General features: G+C 36.2%; 1 protein-coding gene across 2 annotated transcripts in view; it reads right to left on the minus strand.

Annotated features, from left to right (window-relative positions):
* L3MBTL4 (L3MBTL4, histone methyl-lysine binding protein) overlaps positions 1–8,167 on the minus strand; it is a 355,410-nt gene that overhangs the window by 89,973 nt on the left and 257,270 nt on the right. The gene's annotated exons all lie outside the window — the stretch shown is intronic.

Below are 8,167 nucleotides of genomic sequence, written 5' to 3' on the forward strand. Positions count from 1 at the left end.
GATTCGAACCCCCCAGCTTAGGTGTATGTGGCTGGTGCCTTAGCAGCTTGAGCCACAGGTGCCGAGCCTGTATTTACTTTCTTATGATTATTTTGTAACCTGATTTTTCTGCACATCAAGATCACTAAGCACTTGGCAGTCAAACACTGAAAGAAAAATTGATTAAACCAATTAAAATTTATTTTAAAAAGGAAAACAAATCAATGAGGAAAAGCACAAAAAATAGTGAACATGGAAAAACCATGCAAATAATAGAAGAAACGGTCGTCTATGCTAATAAATAAAGTCTACGACATAAAGGATACACAATGTACCCCCACACAGCAATGGTAACTATGGCAACATGAAGACATGCAACGTTCTTAGAGTGACTCAACCGTGACACCTAATTGATATACTAAACATATTTCAGGTATATTGTACAAACCTGTTTTCATTTGGTACCAAAATATTTTATATCTCCTATTTATGTAAAATGAATCATTTTAAAAGCTATTCTTTTAATTTACAAAGATGTAAAATTTTCTGTGCCTCCTAACTTACGTAATCAATCAGCGTGACTTAGCCCAGTATACGGGGCCTGGCAACAGCTCTCATTTCTACTTCTCAGTAATGAATTTCAGTTCAGGCACCTAATGTGATAACTATCCAGTGGTACAGGGAGAATCATTTAGATGTATTCATGACATCGAATCCTGATTCTCCCTGCTCCTTAGACATAGGCTCTTGGCTTTATTATTTTATCTCCCAGCAATTTAATACAATGTCCAAATAACACCGCTGTCTGGGTAGCGGATCCATCTGACTGGAGGCTTTTAATAAAAGGAATCCACTGCCTCATTCCCTTAATTGCTCCAGCATCTTGAACCTTCTCTCCTATCTAAGCTTTTTGCTGTATGCTTGGAAGAAGCCCAGAGCGCTTCCTAATTATCTGTATCTTTATGGAGTGTGAAAAGGTTAGAAAACTTTTTACATGACGCAAGCGTGCCTTCCCTCTCCAACGAGACTGTATCATGGTGTTTGTTTTAAAAGTCTGCAGTACCTATAATCAAGGGGGAAAGTGTCTCATGCTGTCAGTCTGTTGGAGAGATGCTGGGGTTCTCTCTCTTTGATCCCTAGTATATTTGAAGGTAAAGGCTCTTGGCTGTAGCCTGGGGATATATCCCTTTAGTGGTGAATGTAGAGACAAAGCTTGGCAGTGTTCTGGGAGAAATGATGATGAGAGGAGAGAACTGCTTGGCTTTCAGGGGCATCACCCACACCCACCGACATCCACAGAACCCTTACGTGTTCAGAGCATCTGAGCAGGGGAGTACCCACACCCCTCAAGACCAAGTGGCATGTTAACCTGACACCAGGGATAAGGTGAAGTTATTAGAGTTCCCGATCACCTCGCCTGGGATGACAAGCCTAGAATCTAAGAATCTAGGAATTCCATTTTGGGGCAAGAAAAAGAATACTGTACAGCAAAGCTGTGATTCTATTCCAGACGTAAGATCTGTTTCTGTTGTCTCTGGATTGTCCACTCTCCCACAAGTCAGGGACCGCAGCCTGGTGACTGGCGGGGGATCGCTATTCCACTCCAGGGTCTAAGGGACCAATTACTTATCCGGCCCGGAGAGATCTGGGAAGGTAAAGCTGCATTCTAACATAGCCAGAGACGGTGTCAGTGTGGAGAGGATGTGTCAGAGACAGATTCCAGCTCGTGCAGGTTATTTTTGGAAGACTCCGAGGAAGCTTCTGGCATGGCTGCCCACATGCCACCAGACTTGTTGCTGTGGAATTTAGATTCAGAGTTGTCAGTCCCTTAAGCTTTACATCTAAAAATAAGTATCTACTTATTAAAGCAGATTTATTTTTACTCAGATTTCTTCATTCTTGTGCTATAACTTTTATCTGCATTTAAATTTTCACAATATTTTGTCAATATGTTTATAATTCTTCAAAATCCATAAACTATAAATTACATCTCAATTCCAGTGAGAAAACTGGCTTTCTCATTTTTATGTACTTCTGGAACTTGACAAGCAAAACCTCTGAATGAGAGGAAGGGCAAAGGGAATTTTCTTGAAGGATAATAGAGTATATTACATTAAAGAACAAGCTAAAAAAAATAATAATAAGCCATTCCCCACAAACAACAACCTCAAAGCCCAGTATATCCTAGAGAGGAGACCAAGTAGGGATCCCTCTGCTCAATTCCAGAACATTCTCCTTGCTTAAATCCTTACTGGCTGCTGTGATGACGGCTCTCAGCAGGCCTGTGAGTGACGTCTTAGAGGATCTGGCAGGGAAACAAATTAATCATTGTAATCACGGCACCTCCAAACCTCATCTCTAATTGCAACACCTCTAAACTCAGCAGTTCTCTAGCTTGAGATAAATTTCTCTGGTATTTATTTATTTTTTAAGCACAGTAAAGCTAATAACTATCTTTTTTAATGAGAAACTTATTACTATCTATTCTATCTCGGAAGCTCTTATAATTGCTATTTTAATTGACATCTAAAGGAAGGAGCAGCGTGCTGCAGGAGGCTGTTATCAAGGACGGACGCCACGTCTATGCATCAGAGGAACAGTACTTCATGCACGTTGTCTCAGAGCACTACCATGACTTTTAATAGATACTTAACTTTTTCCTGACTAAAATTGAGAATATTCATTACATACTCTTATTATGCTCATCAGTTTCCTTTTACTTAGCTGTCAGACTCTCCTCCTTGAGTTGATTGTGGGCACCAACTCCTACCCCTGGAACCATCTTTCAACTACCGCCAAGAACCTTCTTCCTTGCCTCCCTCCCCCAGCTTCGCCTATCCTTCTGTGTGGTCCACATATGCTAAACACATCAAATGCATTTATGCACACCAAATATCAGTGCAGTGCAAAGATACTAAGTGCTCACAATTAGGTGTTTTTAAAAATTAATTCCTCATTTTTCAGAGCAGTTTTATGCTTATAAAAACATTGAGCAGAAAGCTCAGAGAGTTTCTGTAGAGAGTTCTTAGAGAGTTCTATACTTCAATACCACAGACTCCCCTATTATTAATATATGGCATTAGTTTAGTACATTTCTTATAATTAGTGAACCAAAACTGATATACTATTATCAAGTGAAGTTTGTAGTTTACATTAGGACTTTGTACTGGACGGTTTTATGGATTTTTACAAATGCATAATGACATGTATCTGCTCTTATGGTGGGAAGTTTTGTACAGAATAGTTTACGCTCCCAGAAATGCCCTATGCCCCACGTATTACATCCTTCCCTGCCCCCCAAGCTCCTAATAACCATTCCTTGTAACACTGCTGCTATTCATTTTATTTATCTAGAGACCATCATCCAATTAATTGTTATTATTAATGCTAAAAACAGTTGGACAAACTGTTATCTATTAATCAAGATGTGATTAAAAAAAGATTTTATGTTACCTTCATTTTTCCCTTCTCTGGTGTACTTTTTAAATGTAGTTCTGAGTTTCTGACTTACATCATTTTCCTTTTCTCTTACAGTGTGCTGGTTTTATATATAATCTGAAATATTTTCATCAAAGTAGTTAACATAGCCTTCATGGCATCCTCTTAGTTATTATGTTAAGACATTTATATTCTACATTTAGAAAGATTCACATGTACCCTTGTAAGATGAACCATAGGTGTGGTCCCACATGAGCAAGAAGAGAATTGAGTTAAATGTTTCAACCAGTGAAAGAAAAACCCACAACCTACAATTCTGCATGCAGTGAAATTAAACTTCAAAGGTGAAGAAGGAATAAATACCTTCTTGGAAAAGCAAATCTGAGAGAATTTGTCTCCAGTAGAGCTTACTTGTAAGAAATATTAAAAGTTTTTCAGAGAATCATGTGTTTAATGTTTGGTTTACCTGTAGGTGTCAGAGTTTTTAATTTCTTCTAGTATCCTTTTCTTTCTCCCCCTATTGTCTTTGGGTTGCCCTAGGAACTCCTTCTTAAATATAATCTATGTCTTACAGCTGTCTATTGTCATCCACTCTTATCACCCTGGAGGTCTGTTGATGTAGTGGTAAGGTTTTGGTGTGTGTGGGAAAGTGTTACATGATTTTATGATTAAAATCAGTCCCCCTTCCTGCATAGTGGACTGAGTTCCTGGGCTGTGACCACCAGAAGAGATTTTTAGCATTTTTTCTTTCCCTTACGTGAAAGAGGAAGAATAGAGGATTAGAGTAGTCTAATTGCCTTTAGGACAGATAAGCCAGATAAAGTGGTTTCTCTTGAGGGAAGTATCTCAATTCTCTGATGGATCTAAGGAGAGTTATTGATTTTCAGTCTTTTTATCTTTTTTTTTTGTGTGTGTTGTGAGGATGGAATTGATAATTTAGAGCTCTTTACATGTCAGAGCTAAAACCAACAACCTGCTTTTTAACTATAATTATTTCCATGCACAACATCAGCAAGAATGCTGAGCTGAGCTATTTCTTTCCTCAATTCCCTGGGAGAGCAAGTATTTAGATTATAATCCCTGAGAAGGCCCTTAAATTCAGTACAATGCAGCTAACAGCATAAGCAAGCCATTTTTGCTAAGTAGTTTAATACACAGAATGACCACTAATAATTTTCTGTGTTGCTATGTGTCCTTTACAATGAAACTCCAAAATGGCAGGATGTACCATATTTGGAGGACATGTTGGTGACAGTCTCTGCCTCAGTGAAGAAATTATTTAGGATGCATACAATTCACTGTTGGAGATGGAGCACTTCCAAAAGCTGGGAAGTCGCTGTGTACTGAGCTGCAGCTGGAGTCCTTGCCTGTCTAAAGAGTCGTGCCACACTGAGTAAGACACATACTTGAACAAATAAGACACTGATTCCAAACATGAGCCTCAAGTTAAAAAACAAAAATAAAACAACTCCAGAGCAGACACAAGCATCGATTTGCTATTACACTCCTCTCATTGGTAAGTCTACAGAGCATTCTCCAGGGTGAGTAGTAGCAATTGATTCAGTGGTGGTTAAAGATCCTTAGGCACACACAGAAACTATTTTTGTGATGTACATTAAAATGGAAAGCCCTAATTCCAAGTTTTCACATAGACTTATGTTGTAATTCCATTAGTTAAAAACTCTTGGTAAAGAAATATGCAGAGCCTTCCTATAGGGCTTTTAGCGTCTGTATAAAACTAATGAATTTGTAACTCTGAAAGTTATCTGCCATAAAAAACTAAAGGAAATAAAAAGAGGTCCAAGAAGATCCACATCTTTGAAATCCTTGGAGAAGGCCCACAAGTTGTGGCTCTAAATACTATTTGACCCCTTCCTTCTTGTCTTCCTTCCTTTGTTCCCTGGTTGTGGGTTTTCTTTTTCCTGTTAGCTTGTTCCTATTTACCTCCTTGCTTTTATTATTTTCTTCAGTCTCTCCTGCTGTGGACTCCTATTTCTGACCTTCTAATGCCTTACTCAGCATTTGCTTTTCTGTGCTGGATTCAGATTTCTCCAGAACAAGGTGGCATGTCATGAACTTCCAGATGAAGAGTGTATGTATATGCTAATTAGTAGATTTTCATTCATTGTTGATGGGAGTGTAACAACCTACAAACACTTTAAAGGCAGGTTGACAAGAATATTCATAACTTATAATGTCCACACTTTGCAATTAATAATTCAACTTCCAAATATTAACTCTATAGAAGTATTCCGACAAATGCCCAGATTAAATTGTACCACTTTTATTTCCTATTTGTTTTAAACACAAGGACTGAAAATAATAAAAATGCTCATTCTATTAAATACATCATAACAGAATCATCCAGTACAATTCTTCATGGCTATTAAACAAGAATATGATAGAAATTCCACTCCAAGTAGAGTAGCTTTCGTAAACCAACTGTCCTACAAAGAATGACCAAAAAAGCCAATGTAGCAAATGCAGAGATCATTCAGAGACTGGTGTTTAAGATCCAGAATTAATAATTGTGACTAATGTGTTCATGAAATTTGATCGTAAGATAGACAGTTTTACTCAAGAACTCCAATCCACAAAAATCATGTATAGGGAATTCATTTAACCAAAAAAACAAATACAAAGATTTCACTAAAATTTAACTAGATGAGTGTAATGGCAGTTTGGAGACAGCTGAAGAGAGTGTTGTTGAAATAGGCCATCAGCAAAAATGCAGACTGACACATGTGAAGAACAAAGAGGAAATACAGAAAACAGCACATAAGACATGTAAAGAAGAAAAAGTCTAATATATTTGTAGATGGAATCTCAACCAAAGAAAAGATGATAGAGAACAGAACACGAACAATATGTGAAGAGATAATGATCAAACTTTTCAAAGTGATGAAAGTCACATACCCATAGACTTAAGCACTACGAATCCCAAAAAGATAAATATGAGTGAACTACATCTAGGCACTTCAAAGTAAAATTGCTGAAAACTAAAGACAACAGGAGACTCTTATAAGCAGTTAAATAAAATTAGATATACTCCAAGGCACTCTCCTTTCAAAAGAGACAGAATAAAGCTACAGCTTTTTGAAAGGAATAATAGATGTCAGAAGATAATGGAGTATCACACATAAAGCCTGGAGAAAAATTAACTGCTAATCCAGAATTCTATAACCAGCAAAAATATTCTTCAAAGGTTAAGGCAAAAGGCAGACATTTTTGGACCAGAAAAACTTACTTTAAAAAAAAAAATCATAGCTGGAAGATACTCTAAAAAGAAATACAAAAGTTTTTCAGACAGAAGAAAACTGGCCCTATATAATAATGCATTTGATAGTAATTATAATATCTACTAAACGATTAAAGATGCATAACCAACAATCTGCAGTGTAGCAAGTGAAGAGATGATAGAGACAAAATAGTATAATACAATGAATTTTGGTTAAAAAAAAGATAAAGCAAGAAATAGAAAACTGAACACAAACTGTTGAGAAACACTGAAAACAATTAAGATGTTAGTTATAAATCCAACCTACTACTACTAACATTAAATGTAAATATATTAAATACTTCAATTAAAAGACTGCTATCATTAGATTGGATTTAAAAGTGAAAATCACATGTCACTTAGAAGTTTCATACTTAAACATAAGGATAATGATGGAGGATATTAAAGGATGGAAAGAGACATAACATCCAAACACTGGCCAGAAAAAAAACAGATACTGTCAGATAACGTAAATGCATAGGCAAGAAGTATTAGGAGAAATAGATATATTTAGAAATTATAAAAAGATCAATTGATTATATTATTATACAATTATATGTTAGGAATGTATAATTACTTTAACTTCACATAAGCCTAATGACATAGCCTAAAAAATATTTACACTAAAAAGAATAATAGATAATGCCAGAATCATAGCAGGAAACTTCAACACATTTCCTCAGGAGCCAAAATAATAAGCAAAAAAAAGAAAACAGAACTTAGGACCCAGATATGAAACCTTTCTCATATCTTATCTTATGGATATCTTGTCTTTGACAAAGCAGACAAAACATACACTGGGGAAAAGAATCTTTATTTAATATATGGTATGGGAAAAATTGGATAGCCATGTGTAAAAGACTGAAACAGGACCCACACCTCTCACCAGTCACAAAAATTAATACACAATGGAAACAGACTTAAACTTAAGACATGAAACTATAAGAAATCTAGAAGAAAATGTTGGAAAAACTCTTATAAATATCAGCCTAGGCAAATAATTTTTGAAGACCCCAAAAGAAAGCACAGCAACAACAAAAATAAACAGGATCTGATCAAACTAAAAAGTTTTGGCACAGCCAAGGGCACAATCAATAGAGCAAATAGACAACCTACAGAATGGGAGAAAATATAGGGTGGTCATAAAGTTTATGTGCAATTTAAAATAGTGTGCAATTTCAAATTGTGCATAAACTTTATAACGTCTCTGTATTTGCATGGTATATATCAGATAAAGGGGTAATAACCAGAATCTATAAAGAACTTAAGCAAGTCAGCAGGAAAAGATCAAACAACCCCATTAAATTAGGCAAAAAACATGAACAGAATCTTTTCAAATGAAGATAGACTAATGGCCAACAAGCTCATGAAAAAATACTCAACATTTCTAGTTATCAGGGAAATGCAAATCAAAATCACATAGATATATCACCAAACTCCAGTGAGACTGGCTTATATCAAACGTCTCAAAGC

Source organism: Otolemur garnettii, unplaced genomic scaffold (genome assembly GCF_000181295.1).
Source record: "Otolemur garnettii isolate 467f Iridium unplaced genomic scaffold, OtoGar3 scaffold00053, whole genome shotgun sequence".
In the NCBI taxonomy this organism is placed as follows: Eukaryota; Metazoa; Chordata; class Mammalia; order Primates; family Galagidae; genus Otolemur; species Otolemur garnettii.